The following is an 11,764-nucleotide window of genomic DNA, read 5'->3' as shown; positions in this document are numbered from 1 at the left end:
TGATGTTGCAATGCCAGCATAAATTGTTTGCTGATAAGCTGAATACTTATGAGACAGTGGTGGAGAAAGTTGTGGTGCGAGTAAAGCTGAATACTTATGAGACAGTGGTGGAGAAAGTTGTGGTGCGAGTAGCACAATATAAGCACAGCAGAAGGAGAGGGCAAGTGAATTGTAAGAAAGTGTATGTGGCGATTGCAGAAGCGGGTGTGCAGTGGGATCCTGGTAAAAGATCCTAATATTGGGCAGCCTGTGAGGAAGGATATGATAGAGGATTATACACAGTATGAAGGAAATGATATAATTGGAAGATTTAAGCAGAGACCGGGGGAATCCCTGCTCTCTTGGACGGTGCGTTTGCACAATCAGGCAGTGGCAGGGGTAACCCTTGATGCAGGAGATTCTAAAAAATTTTTAAGTTCAGATTCTTTTGTGCAGGATGCATTTCAAATCAACAATCAGAATATTAATTTGTTAGCATTGGCTGCTCTGAGGTGTAATACCAAATATCCTACAGAGAATGATTGGCTGGCATCTGACTGTCAGTGGTTTGCTTTGCGAGACTGTATATGGCAAATGAAAGAGGGAGAGATGAAAGCAGCTATTTTGTAGGAGATGCTGACTTTAAGATGTGGCATCCTTTATAGGTCACTATGAGAAACAGAGCAATTAAAAACACTTCACTGTCATATAAAAATGTAATTATGCCCCTTTGCATTAATGATATGGGGGATCCTCTTGATGAAGTAATTGAAAAAGTGCAAGTTACGTGACCTTGATGAGAGGGGCCCCCGAAGGATTTCTGAGAATCGGGATATTCGAGATAGCCCTAAAGTCAGTGAAAACAGGATTTCTTGTAAGGAGAAGTTTACTGATTTACTAGGGGATGGTATGCCCCGTGATAAAATTGATGGAATTTTGACCCCAGAATTGTGGGAAAGTTTTTTTTGTTGTTTTGTTGTTTGTTTGTTGGTTTGGGGGGTTTGTTTTATTTTGTTTCGTTTTTTAAAAAAACCTGTCCCCACAAACTGTAAATGCCCTGATTGACACTGGAGTGGAGGGCTCCTTAATATATGGGAATGCCAAGAAATTTAAAGGACGACCTGTAATTATTACAGATTTGTGAGGAAAAGAAATTAAAGCTGTACAAACACAAATAGAAATGAAAATAAGAAACCTCTCAAAACAATTATATTCAGTCATGATTGTCCCCATTCCTGAATATATAATTGGTATAGACATTCTAAAAAGACTAACTTTAAATCTTTCTGATTGTCAGTATAAACCCTGTATTAGTGCCAGACCCATTATGGTTGGCAAAGTAAAAATGCCTCCCGTGCAGATCCCGGCTGCAACTAAGTTAGTTACAATATAGAGGCAATATAGAATTCTGGGAGGACATGAAGAGATATCACAGACAATTAAAGATTCATTAGATGTAGAAGTTTTGAGGTGGCAGTCTGGTGTGGTCTGTCAAGAAAAGTGATGGATCCTAGAGAATGACAGTGGATTTTAGAGAAGTAAATAAACATACTGCACCGCTTGCAGCAGCTGTGGCAGACACTGTCACTTTAATAGAAGAAGTTCAGAAACATCCAGGAATTTGGAATGCTGTAATAGATTTGGCTAATGCATTTTTTTTACTATCCCAATTGCAGAAAAGCATTGGGACCAATTTGCTTTCACAAGGGTAGTTGCATAGCCCCACTATCTGTTATAGAATTGTAGCTGAACACTTAGATGAAACACATCTGCCTCCTCACATACAAATAAGCCACTATGTAGATGATATTTTGATTCAAGGAAATGATGATGAGGAAATACAACAAGTTCTTGAATTAGTGGTAGATCATATGAAACAGAAGGGTTGGAAAATTTACTCTGCAAAAATCCAAGGACCGTCTCAGACAGTGAAGTTTCTGGGAATTCAGTGGCACTGCGGGCATCAAGCCAGTCCCACATAGCCCTGACCATCCCAGAAATCCATCTCCTTTACCAGGACAACCTGTCTTAGTCGAACTCCCCACAGTGGGAGCAGCACCATTGGTACTGGATACCCCAATAAACAAGTACACCTGGAAAGCCAAAGATGCTCATGGAAAGGAGCACAAAATTAATACAAGGTGGATTACCCCATCTTTCTAATTATAACCCACCTCTGGTTCTCAAAATGAACCGAGAAGCTTTTCTTTCCTTTTTGTTGCAGGTAAAACCCCCAGAGACAGATACCCTGAGCCACGACAGGGGATCCTTATGTAAATTTAAATTCTAGTATGATACTGATGTTCATTGTTTTATTAATATTTTTGGGATGTATTATCTATCATTGCAGAAACTGCTTTGGGTGACCATTCTCCTCTCCCTCAGTTCCTGGGGAGGCTTTGGCTCTCCTAAGTGCTAACCAAGAATGGTGGGTCAGCAATATGAGTATAGTCCATAATGTGACGAGATTCTGGACTGAGGATGCTGATCCCTGGCAACTCCATTTTCCTGGAAAAGGTATTTAATGCCTTAACCGGACAAAAGAGAGAGGCGTACGAGTCGGGGAGAGTGTTTGTGAATGGTCTTTATCCTCAGGCTTTGATTGTTATGACCCTTAGTGCAGACCCTATGATTGTTCTAAATACTAAGGGAGATGGAACTGAACACATGTAAAACTCACAATAGTTGGGTAAAATGTTCATACCAAGAACTCACAGGGGAAGGTTGTAAAGCGATAATGTGAGATCTGTTCTTTGATGCGTTGTTTGGAAATTGTCTATGTGTCAATAGTACAGACAAAAACCATATAGTGCAGGTGTTTCCGTGGGCCTGCCACCTGGAACCCCAATGAAGTGATTAGCAGTGCTTGAGAACCTATTTATAATTTGAATCGCATTATTTGATTACAAGCTGTTTTAGAAATTATCACCAATGACAAACTGTAATATTTCAACGTTGTATGGTTCTCAGTTACCTGATAGCTGAAGAAGGGGGTGTTTGTGGTAAGTTAAATGATTCAAACTGTTTAAAAAATTGATGACAATGGTTAGGTGGTCAAACAAATAATTTATAGGATTAAGAAATTAGCCCATGCCCCTTTTAAGCGTATCTTCTTTTATATGTTATGTGGCTTGGCTATGGTAGTGTTTTTACCTTGTTTGATTCCATGTTTTATACAATTGATTCGAAGTGTTGTATTGAACGTACAATTTATCTCTACCGCTTCATCCGATGGCGTTAAACAGATTCATGCCATTCATAAAAAGGCGCCATCTATCATACAGATTATATAACAATTGTACTTGTTCATGTAGACAACCACTTTCTTTCCCGCAATCCCCAAGGACCAGGAGCATATCCTGTGGCCTGGCCTGGGACACATTTTTGTTAAATATGTTTGGTTAAAATATTGTTAATTGACATTGTTATTGTTGCTGTTACCTTTACCTTTATTATATGTTTGGTTAGAATGGGGCGTGGAAAGCGATTTTCCTGCTGCGTATGCTGACCCCAACTCAGTCAGAGCAGGGCAACAGACCACGTGGACTGCCAGGGCCACCAGCACTCAGTGGTATATTGTCAGAACCACAGAAAAACAGTGGATCACATGTTAGTGGTGATTCCAATTCGCTTTATAGCCTTAACTTTGTTAACTATTATCTCAATTGTTCTTCTAATATGTCATTTTTGTCCTTGTAAATGTCCACCATGTAAACTGCCATCATGTACTTCTATTGATTCCATGCAACCTTAAAATCGGTTTGTAGAATTTTGGTTTTGTGGAATTAGTTGGTTTTAAGCATGACATGTTTGTTGGAGATGTTGTTAGCTACATGCTTGTTAACTGTAGATATTCATATTTGTTAAAGATAATGTTAGTTACATGTTTATTCATAGAAAATTTATATATCTGTTAAAGAAATTACTGGTTATGTGTTAGCCAGTGGTATTGTTGGTTATCATGTTGCATGCTGTTTCTGTCCTTTCTTTCTCTCTTTCTTTATAACTCTATCCTTCACCCCACCACGAGGACAGCAATGTTGAGCCATGGGATGGTGTGAGAGTCTGTGTTGTCTCGCTGCACCACTGCTACTACCTGGCCTCAACATCCTGTTGCCATGGAGGAGTACGCTCTGAAGGAGATGAACTGTCCCTGAAGAAACCACCATATCCGCCTGAAACTTGAACAACAACATCCTTGGCAGTGCCTGCTAAACTGAGCTTGTGCACGAGCCACGTAGAGAAGAAATCAAGGTGACGGGGGTGTGCGTAGGCTGAGGATGCTGCAGGCTGACACACCACTACCCCCCACCCCGAGTACGACCACCATGAACACCTGGGCATGCGTGCATGAAGGAACACAGGGCGGCACGTATGGTGGTGAGCTTTGTGGAAATGGGTGGACTGACTGGGACAATAGAAGGACTACATACTCCTCTCTCAGGGCTCAGAGTTGGGATTTCAGGAGACACCGAGCCAACAGGACATCGCTGGATTCGTGGCAGTGGTAGCTGATCTTGCTGTATCTCTTCTGTTTGCTTGCTTAGGTATTCTGACCTTTTCTTTCTTCTTCCTTCTGTTCTATCATATTATCGCTTGTTACAGGAAATAGAGTTTACAAGGTTGTATGGCATCTAACCTTGTTTGTATCTTAAGTTCACTACTGAGATCACTTAAGAATCCTCCCTGATATAGGATTGGGACATGTCTGATGAGATATCATTAACTGATGAAAGAAAACTAATGTCACTAACCATAGAAATGGTTTGAGAGCCATGATTCACCTATAGGTCAAAGGGCCAATTGAATGCTAAGGCTTGGACAACTGGCCCAAGCCAGAGTTGACCTATAGATGAATCCTGTATATTTCATAACTGATAACCATTATGCCAACAGGTATTATACTAAGTTATAATAAACCACCTATCCTGATGTAAAAGGTGGAAGTGTTGAAGCCTGAGCAACAGGCCCTGAACTGAAACTGTTAACCCGCAATGTAATTCTTAATGAAATATGCATGGAGGATGTAGCTACCTTTGTTATAATCAGACAAAGCCAATCTTTATAAAAATATATATAGTTTTGTGTTCAGTCAATTTAGGGTGGGAAGCAATAGGCAAAGCAGCGTTGGGTGCGTGGAGAGCCGCAACTCTGCCACACGCACCCCGAGTTCCAAAAAACAACGTTTTTTATACTCTTGTGCCATCGTCTTTAACCAATCTCCTCCCATCAGATAGTTGTCCTGCTCTTTTCTATTGGGTCATTTGAGTTGCTTGAGTGTGTGTCCTCCTCCTATTGGGTCTTCTGAAAGTCTCAAAGCCTTCGTCTCTTGGTGCGCTTTTCTCCTATTGGATCTTTTAAAAACCTCATGATCTCACCTTTTTGGTGGGCTTTTCTTCAAACAGCAGTTACATATCAGCTCTAGGTGGGGTTTCTGAGACACGGTTACATTGTTCCAATCCGAATGGCACACTTTACGTTTTTATGGTTTAACATTTACAGATCATTCAAGTGTATCATACCTGCCCTGCCCAACCTAACAAATTAGTTACAATAGTTTATTACACCTTGAACGTATCTTTCTTCTCCTTTGTATGTGAATAGAATAACAGAATTATGGAGGCAGGTGTCTGTCCCCAACACCTGATGTGAGACCTTGCGCATAATTCCATCAGATAAGCAGAGAAACTCCTTTAGCTTCTTCCTTGAGCCCTGGCCAGGCTCTGGTGGGAACCTAATGTGAGATTGAAACCAGGTATTTCCACTTAAAACAAAGGTGCCAACAATTCTGGCTTGCTGATTTTGGGGTTTATAAGGCTGGGCCCGCTCACAGCGACTTTGGCAGCCTCACCTACGGGTGGACGCACCGCGTAGGATTTCCCACTTGCCGGGACAGGCTCTGCAAACCCTCGCTGTAACCGGGGCTGCCCAGCCACTGCGGGGCTGGGTGATGGTAACGTATGCAAGTGGTGATGGATCTTTGTTAACCACTACTCTCTTTCTCAGGTAGTAATGATTTGATGCATTACACGGTATTTTCCTATTTGTTTAAGCGCACTGTTCTGTCTTTTCTTACTGTACATTTTCTGTATTATTCTGTAATATTATTATTTCTAGAAAAATAGGCCTGCTCTTCTCACTCTGGTGTCTGAGTTTAATTGGTATCCCTGATCAGCAAAACATCTGTACATGTGTACGTGCATGTTCACAAACACAAAACGTACAAACACACAGACAGACAAAAGTATTTGGCTCCAGTAAAATTTGTATGTCCCTACACTCGTAAAAATACCTGTGCATACCGAAACACATCGGTAAGCAGAGAGTGAGTGGGTGAAATAGGAACTATTGCAAAGTAAAAATTTCCCTCTCCTGGAGCTTAGAGTAAATACTCACAACGCATTGGCATTCCTCAACAGGCGATAATTGAGACTCTAATGGGTTGACTTTGTCCTGCTTTTCCTTCAGCTCTATCAGTGGAGGGTCCCCCCGAGGAGTTCATGCCTGACAGGCGTCCCAGCTCAGGGGAGACACTGGTCACAAGCCGGCTGAGGTCCAAGAGAGCTTCAGATGTCTCCCTTGGGGCCATAATTGACTTTTGTCATATACTTATCATCACTCTGGCCCAGCTCAGCCAATGAGGTGTTCTGGCCAGTTGCCAAGAACTTGATGGGTGTGCAGTGCTGTTATTGTTCTGCCGGGTGATGGGCTGTTACAGTTTCTAAGTGATAAGGAGGGCAGAGCCAGGCTCCTCAAAAGCACATCTTAATGCTCTGAGTACTGCCATCAGCAGTCATTATCTCCGCGTGTTCATACCTGGCCCAGGAATGTGCAAGGGGGGTTAGAAAGGTTGCTGGATTCAGGATCCTCATCTTGTTCCAAAAGAACAGACTGATATTTCAGCATTCAGCTTGGTGACAACCAGTATCCTCCTTTGTGTTCTCGAACTGCTGTAACTGCACGGGACACAAATACTGTTAGCTTTTGACCGAGGATCTATTTTGGGGCCTCTGGCATCAGTGGTACTGTAGCTGCCAGTGCTCAGAGACATGTTGGACATCCTTTGCTGACATTGTCTAGGTGATTTCAAAGTGGCCCACGGGTCTTTTCCACCATCCCAGTCTCTGGGTCAGCACTCCAAATATGCAGTGTCTCATGTACAACTAGTTCAAGTGGCTTTTCTAAACTCGGGAGGCCTGGAGCCAGGCACCCATTAAGGCCTGTTTCAATTTTATAAAGGCATTTCTGCACTGCTGAGTCCAAACGAGACAATTTCCCTCTCTTTGCACAGCTTCATACAGGGGTTTTGTCCGTGTGTCCCCAGTTCGTTACCCAGAGACGACACCATCCGGACATTTCGAGAAATGCTCTAAGCTCTTGTTTTGATTTGGATTCGGGGATTTGACAAACAGCCTCTTTACTTTCAGTTCCAAGACTACGCTGGCCCTGGGAAATTGTGAACCCCAAACATGTCACTTCCTGCTGGGTGATCTGTGCCTTATCCGGGAAACCTTGTGCCCCGCCAGCCCTCAAAAGTTTAGGAGGTCTCTTGTCCTTTGTACGTAATCCTGCTTTTTTCCTGCTGCTAGCAGTATCTCAGCTATGGACTGCAGCAGGGTGATATTCTCATGCATCTTTTGCCAGTCTTCAAATTCTCTGGCTAATAGATTTCCAAAGACAGTAGGGCCATTCTTAAACCCTTGCAGTGATACTGTCCAGCACAATTGAGTTTTTCCACCAGTCTTAGGGCTTTCCCATTGGAAAGAAAACAGTTCCTGCCTTTCATTTGCTAGCGGCAGGCAAAAGAAGGCACCTTTCAGATCCAATACAGTAAGCCATTTATCTGTTTCTTTCAGGGTGGTCAACAAGAGAGTATACGGGCTTTCCACTACCAGGTGGACTTCCCGCACAACTTGATTTATAGCCCTTAAGTGCTGAACCAATCTATATTCTTCTGAATGTGGCTTTTTAACTGGCAGTGTTGGGGTACTGTGTTCTGATTGTCATTCTCTTAATGGAACAAATTTATGAATTGTTATATTAATGCTTCTAGTCCTTTTCTCGCTTCTAGTTTAACTGGGTACTGCTTTTGTCTTACTGGTTTAGCATCCAGTTTCAACTGGATGGTTACTGGTTCTGCCACTCAGGATTGTCCTGGTGTCCCTGAAGCCCATATGAGAGGTGTTACGGTGTTTTCAACTTCTTCTGTTCTCCTGTAACTCAGCTTCCTTCTATAACATAAAGACCTGGGCATCCAGAGCTTTATTTTCAGGAATATGAATTTGGATTTTCCCTGTTTCAAAAATGATTTGTGCGTTCAATTTACTTAATATATCCTGTCCTAATAGCAGCATAGGGCAATCTGGTATGTTGAGAAACTGATGGGTTAACACCCTTTTCCCAATTCCAAACTTCAAAGGTTGATTTTTCTGCCCTGTGGCACCAATCACTGTCAGAGAATTTGCTTCTGGCTCTTTTACAACTGTTTAGTACAGAGTATGTCCCCCTGTATCAACTAGGACTTTAACTGTCTCATTCCCCGGCTTAATTGAAACCAGGGGTTTGGCTGGGAAGTCTTAGTTGCTCAACCCATGGTCCCCATCAATCCAAGTCTTCCGTACCAATCATAAGGAAGTCTCCTCTGGAACAGGTGCAGACGGGGGTACCCAATTAACTGATTGTCTCTTTGGGCATTCATTTTTCCAGTGTCCCTTTTCCTTGCAGATTGCACACTGATCCCTTCCCAGAGGGATTCTATTTCCTCTATTTTCTCCTGTTCTTTATCCTATTGAGAATTATTGAGAAACGTCTTCCCCTTTAAATCATCCAAGTAATGCCTTACCCATTCCCAGGGGTTATACAAAGTGGGGGATCTCCCTGAAAATTGTTCTGTGTGCACTGGAGATCTCACCGTCCTGTTCATCCTTGTATTCTTGGATGCAGAGTCCCATCTGGGTCATGTCATTTTCGAGAAGTAGCAGCCTAAGTCTAATGCATATGTAAAGACATTGCACAAACGTACTAAAATTGCGGAAGGGTCTCTGGTAGTCTCTGGTGGACTTTTTAGGTAAACACCCTAAGTCATTTTACCCATATATGGTAACTCCCAGTTTGATCAGCCTTCAGCTCGCAGCCTCACTGACCTTATTTATACAAAGTTTGTACAGTGGGTCCTGTTACAGTTTGGTTTGCACCTTGTCTGTTTGGCATGCAGGCTGCCTTACTTTCAAAGCTGAGACAAAGTTTATCCAATTATACACAGGGGCTTCTTGTTTGTATGGTAACTCAATTGTTTAAGTTTTTCCCAGGCCCCATCTTGTGCCGGAACCACTGTGCAAAACACGGCACTGCAGAGTTGTCCCCAGAGGGCAACCGAGCACCATGCAGCCACTCGCTCCCCTGCCCTACCCCCGGGGAATGGGGACTTGGAGGGGTAAGGGTAAGAGACTTGGAGGGTGAGATAAAAACAATGTAATAATTGAAATAAAGTTACAGGAATAATGCCAATAGTAATAAAATACAAATGGGTAATGCACGATGGGATTGCTCACCACCTGCTGACCGATGCCCAGCCTGTTCCCGGCTTGTGATCCCAGAGAGGAGAGAATCCTGAAACCACCATCCCAAACACCCGAGTGCAGCTTCCCAACCAGCCCTTCTCTATACGCTGAGCATGACGTTAGGTGATATGGAATATTCCACTGGCCCGCTGGGGTCTGTTGTTTTGGTTGTGGCCCCCCCCAGCTTCTTGTGTACCTGCAAACTTGCAGGCCGTGATAAGTTGAAAAGTCCTGGACTTCCGAGCAACAGCTAAAACCACCAGTACAAATGTTCTTCTCACACCGAATCCCAGACTGAATCCAGAACACAGCACTGTTCTAGCTAGTAAGAGGGAAGGAAACTCCCCGCCAGTTATCTCTATCCCAGCCAAACCCAGGACACCCTTGTAGCCTGTGGACCCCATGGCCACCTGCCTCCCGGGTCGATGTCCCCTGTCCCGCAGCCTTGTGTCCCTGGCCCCAGACCTTATCCCTGCCCCAGACTGTATCCTTGTGCTCAGCCTTGTGTCCCTGTCCCCACCCCAAGACCCCTGTCCGCAGACCGTGTCCCCGTCTCCAGCCCCAATATCCCTGTCCCCCAGCCTCATATCTGTTTCCCCAGTCCCCTGTTGCTGTCCCCAGCCCCTGGCCTCCAGCTTCATCTTGCTGTCCCCAGGCCTGTGTGTCTGTCCCCAGCTACCATGCCCCAGGCCCCCAGCCTCGTCTCTCTGTCCCCAGTCCATGTTCCTGTTCAGCCTGTCCTTTACTCAGGCCTGGGTGCTCCGTGGACTTTTCCACTGGTCAGGCACACCAACAGCAGGTTTTCATTCTCCTTTTACACACAAAAATCAGAAGGTAGTACTTTTGCAAGCATGCCTAGGAGATAGCATTTGGTTAATGTTTAACATACAATTATAACACTAATGCTTCTACTACGCATGCTCAGGGGAAGAGTGTTAACCTGAGCAGGCCCTTTTTTGACCTGTGGGTGTGTTTTTTATTACTCTAATGAAGGTAGTTCACTTCCAGGATACTCAGAAGTTAGTTTCATTGCTAAGATAAGTGATGATCGAACAGTAGCTTTGCCCGATTGTCAAATAACACATCCAGGATGTAAATTTGCCTTGGTGGATGCCTTGGCGAAAAATTTACACATCCATCCCTTACACATCCAATGGGAAAATGCTGTGGCATGCCTGGCAAATAGATTACGTAGGCCCTCCACGACCCTCAGGAGGAAAAAAATATATCCTGGTGGAAGTAGAAGTTATTTCAGGAATTACCATGGCCACAGCTCTCACTGCTGCCACTGTTGATGATAATGTGGATCAACACAATCCCAGACATTCTTTGTTATGGTCCAGGATGCTCTGCTTATTTTCTAGGGTTTGTAGATCAAAGCTTGTTCTTCTTATCACTGATCAAGATCAACTTGACCACACTTCAAAGCCCTGCTCTGCCAGACTTCAAAAACCTCACAATTATTCCCATATGTGCGGTAACTATGGCTACTACCAGTTATTAACCATGGCCACTGGCAAATGTGAAGCACCCGCGGGTGCTAAGCTGTGCCAACCACAGGGCTGACAGCAGGCAGGGGAGAGGGTCCCCCAGCCCGGGGTGCTGACGGCAGCCCACATTGCTGCTGCAGGCCCCTGAGAGATGTCTCTTGGAGTTGTTCAAGGTGGGCGAGGAAGCTGGCTGACAGCAGGGTGAGTGTGTGGTGCTGCCAATGGACCTGGGCAGGGCTTGTCACCAAATCAGGACAAAAGAACTTATTGGCATCTGTGGATATAGATAAGCAGATGTTCTTTATTAACGGCTGGGGTGTGTAGGGGAGTCATCGCACCCACAATGCACATCTAACTGATGCGGCACGCTGATTATAAAGGATACAGTAATAAATAATAAACAAGTTCTCCTAGGTAAATACAATAATTCCTATAATTCCTTTTCTTATTCCCACCCCTTTCTGGTCATGCGCACTAGAGTCCTGAAATGAGTCGGGCAGCGGCTTTTGTGACCAGTACAGACTACTGACTTTTGAGAAAGACCCTCCAATGTCTTTGCCTCAAGGACTTCAGCGCACATGATGATTTTAACATGCTTCAGGGCCTTTTCACAACGTATCTTTTAGAACACCTGGTCTACAGGGCAATAAATCGTCCTTACCTGAACAGCCTGTTAGGTGATGGAAGTGAGGCAGAAGGTTATCGGGGACCTGGAGTTTCCTTAACTACCACTCC

Source organism: Athene noctua, chromosome Z (assembly GCF_965140245.1).
Source record: "Athene noctua chromosome Z, bAthNoc1.hap1.1, whole genome shotgun sequence".
NCBI lineage: Eukaryota > Metazoa > Chordata > Aves > Strigiformes > Strigidae > Athene > Athene noctua.
The sequence above is the reverse complement of the archived record's forward strand: the minus strand, read 5'-3'. Positions refer to the sequence as shown.